We start from the raw sequence: 4,177 nt of genomic DNA, 5'->3' as shown, positions 1-4,177 counted from the left end.
TATCGTAATAAAATGGATTGGCACGATATATATATATATATATATATATATATATATATTTTTGGCATTGCTCGTGAAATATTTGTTTCATCTTTATTATTTTCAAAGTAGAGATATTACATCGCTAAATGTGATATAACGCGCGCGTACGATTTATAATACGATTTCATTTTTTGCAATTGTTATATTTAACGATAAGATATACAACGATATACAGATTTTACGATATTCGCGACTTATTTGTAAGAACGAGAAATGATAAAATCGAAAAAAGGTATATCCATTTTTTTAGAATGATTATAATACTTATCTTTTAACTATTATTTTTAAGCGCGGTAGTATAAAAATTTCTCTTCGATGGTTGTTGACTTTTATTTTTCAAATTTTTATCCCCTCCTCAAATATCTTTATATTATAGCAACACGAATTGTATTTATATAGAAGAAAAATCAACCAGATGTACTATTGTATATTTTAAATACGTATATATTCTTTGTTCTTTCTTCATCCTTTTAACCCGACATTGGTATACATCTATGTCATCTTGATAATAATACGTGATGCATTGCAAAATTGAAATGTTCCGAAATGATTTATTCGTATCTTTCTATTTCGTGCATAAAACATTACATAATTTTTCCTTTAAAATTTAAATTTGAAATTTATTTTAAAAATCTTAAAATTTATTTCTTTTTTTCTCTTTCGTACGAAATTGAAAGATTTGCGAACGTAACCAACATTCCGAATATACAATACGAGTAAATGTACCTGCACGAAAGTCGAATAAATCGAGAATGTTATAGATAATTACATACGAGTTTATTACGAATTATATATATATATCGATATTGCATGTGAGTTTAAAAAAAAATGATATATCAAAATAAAAAAATAATAAGAGCAAAAAGGGAAAAGGACGAAGAGAAAAAGAAAGATAAATATTTCATAATCGATTATTCGACTGTATATTATTTATCCATTTTTATTATTATTATTATTATTATTATTATTATTATTATTATTATTATTATTATTATTTTCAATTTAAATATTTCGTTCGAATAATTTCGTTAATCAATTGTAATGAAATCGCTTTGGAAATTGAGATAATTTATAGATTGTTGGTTATGTTGAAAAATAAATAAATGAAAACAGTACGCTTATTCTTAACAATGGTGTGACACGACTGAATAAAAAATAATTCGGTTCGATAATAAAAAAAAAATAAACGATCTTCGTCATTATCCATTGTTCTAATCGTAAATAAATAATAATTATAAAAAAAAATTTTTAAAAATCGAAAAGATATAGATATATCTATTTTTTACTACGTCACATAAATAGTTTGAAAAATCTGTTTTCGGTGATGATGCCGTTAAAACTATGAATTATGATGTAAAGCTTAAACGAAACATTTAAAACAAAAGGCTTGGCAGGGAATGCTATAATAATTGTTTTGTCGTTTCAATTGATGATATTTTATTGACAATTCATGCTAAACTATACAATTTTTTTAATGTTACAATTATTTTTTAAACATTTTTGATTTTATTTCCTTGTTTTTATTCTCGTTATATTATGATTTTCTGTTTAATTTTTTTCCTCCATATATATATACACATATATATATGTGTGTATGTATTAAATCGTTATTCTAGTTAAAAAATATAAAAATCATCTTCTAGTGACATTATGTGGTAATATATTTATATAATAAAAGATTTTCAACATTTTCATAAAAAGTGCGTGTCATTTCATTGATGACCAACAACCAATTCCGAAAAATTAATATGTTTGGTATAAAAAGTCTATTTCTTTTTATATATATATATACATATATATATTAATAAACTATAATATATATATATATCGATTGTTTTTCAAACAGTTGAATAAAACTGTTACATACTTATGTATGCATTAAATTAAAAGAAAAGATATTTTTTATATTTGCATTTTGTATTTATTATATCTACATATATATATCGTTAAAAGTTTGCATAAGATAGGTCAATTTTTTTAATTAATGCATATTATTTTTTAAACGAATTATAAATTATGAATTGATTTAAAATGATTTTGTATAAAAAAATTTGTATATATGCAATTACGTTGTAGTTAAAAGATAGAAAAACTATTAAATTTATGTTTATAATTTTATGTTTTCGTATTTTAAAATTTATTAATTTTGAACTTATTATTTATAAACAATATTGGTTATAATTTAAAAATGAATTTAATAATGAATAATTTCTGATAATAATATAATATAATATTTATATATAATATAATATTTACGCAAATATAAATATATATGCATATCTATTTATATTTCACTTTTTAATTTTTATTTCAACAAATTTATTTCATCTTATTCTATGCTAATTCTATAAACATAGATTTTAATTAGATTAATCTAGAAAAAAAAATATTAATGAAAAAAATGTATGTATATTATAATGATTACAAAAACTTTAATTATATATCGATAGGTAAGGAATAAAAAAAATAAATACAGTTATTTGAAATTATTAAATATCTAATAAAAATATATATATTTTTTATATAAAAATATCTAAATAAAGAAATAAAGAACAATGATTTTTTATTGAACTAACTTTTTTTATCAAATTGATTATTTATTAAATTGATTAAATGAAAGTTTTATTTCATATCTATTTCATACAGTATATATATATATATATATATATATATGCATATGTATGGTTTTAAATATTTAGCATACGATAATTTTATTGATTATTACTGATTTCGATATTTTGTGGATTTCGCGTATACACGAAAATAAGCACGATGAAAGGAAAAAAATTAATAGTCGGTTATAGTTAAGGTGTACGATCGACCGCATTATCGAAAAATAAATAATGCTGCGCACGCTCCTTAAAGGGAAGTTGATTTTCATAGTACCTGGCGGCTAACGCAAGTCATAACAGAACACTCTGAACGGGGGTTGTTCAGTGTCGTCTTGACAGTAGTTGAGATTGGAGTTGAATCTGCTTTCTTATATTACATATATATACATATATATACGTATATATATATGTATATATATATATATATATATACACACACACACATATATTGTTGCACGTTGTCCAACAGATAATCTATTGTTATATTTTAGACTACGTTCTACTACAAATTCTATTTGTGTTTTGGTAAGTTATTTTTTTTTTTTTTTATATTTTTCAATAATTTCCAATTGATGCGTTTTAAATTAATTATTTTTGATATCTATGTAATACAAATTTTATTCATTATTTTGATATATAAAAAAATAAAAAAATTTATTTTATAAATTAGAAATTTATATGTAAAATCGATAACATTAAATTGTAAATATAAATATGAATTGTTATCTATCGACGAAGTAAATCTTTGTCAAATCATCGTATAATGTATATGTATAAATATATACATATGTATCGTAGATTAAAAAAAAAAAAACAAAAGAACACATTCCTTCATTCATGCGATGTTAATAAATATTTTGCGTATTTCGTTCATAAAGCTACCTTAAGTATTTTTTTTTTCTTTCTTTATATTTATGTATATTTAAATATGCTTGTATATACATTTTCTAAAAATCGAAATTCATTTATATCGTTCAATTTTGTAATCATTTCACATTTACTTTGCCTTGTTTTGTTTTATCTTTGTTTATTTTTTTTTCTTTTCTTTGACTTCTTATTTTTTTCCTTTTTATTTGCTTTTCTTTTTAAAAACGCAAACATATGTTTGACTTTTCATTGATTGAAAAAAGATTTTTCTATTTTAAAGATTTTTTTATTTTAAGGTTATGTGTGATAATTTTTTAATCTTGTCTATATACATATGTAATATTATTATATATAATACGCATACACATATTATTTTTGTGCATTATTTATAATACATATCTGTTACTGACAAAATAAACAAAAACGAATATAAAATAAATAACTGACTAACAAAATAATTTGTTAGGAATTAAATTAAAATAATTAAAAAAAAAGAAAAAATATATTATTTCATTTAATCGTAACAATTATCATTAGTTTACATAATTTATATAATTATACCAAAATTTATAAATGATTAACAAAAAATTTGATTATCTATTTTATTATCTTAAACTTTTATTAATTATTTTTATTAATTATAATAATATTAATTA

At 20.4% G+C, this 4,177-nt stretch overlaps 1 protein-coding gene across 2 annotated transcripts in view; it reads left to right on the top strand.

Moving 5' to 3' along the window:
- Positions 1-2,795: 2,795 nt before the first annotated feature.
- LOC102676758 (GTP-binding protein Di-Ras2) overlaps positions 2,796-4,177 on the top strand; it is an 8,342-nt gene continuing 6,960 nt past the window's right edge. For both annotated transcript variants that reach the window (XM_006608541.2, XM_031513339.1), the window contains exon 1: positions 2,796-3,179. The gene's annotated coding sequence lies outside the window, so the exon portion shown is untranslated. The remainder of the gene's footprint in view (positions 3,180-4,177) is intronic.

The sequence above is a fragment of the Apis dorsata genome, unplaced genomic scaffold (genome assembly GCF_000469605.1).
Source record: "Apis dorsata unplaced genomic scaffold, Apis dorsata 1.3 scaffold_39, whole genome shotgun sequence".
NCBI lineage: Eukaryota > Metazoa > Arthropoda > Insecta > Hymenoptera > Apidae > Apis > Apis dorsata.
The sequence above is the reverse complement of the archived record's forward strand: the minus strand, read 5'-3'. Positions and strand labels throughout refer to the sequence as shown.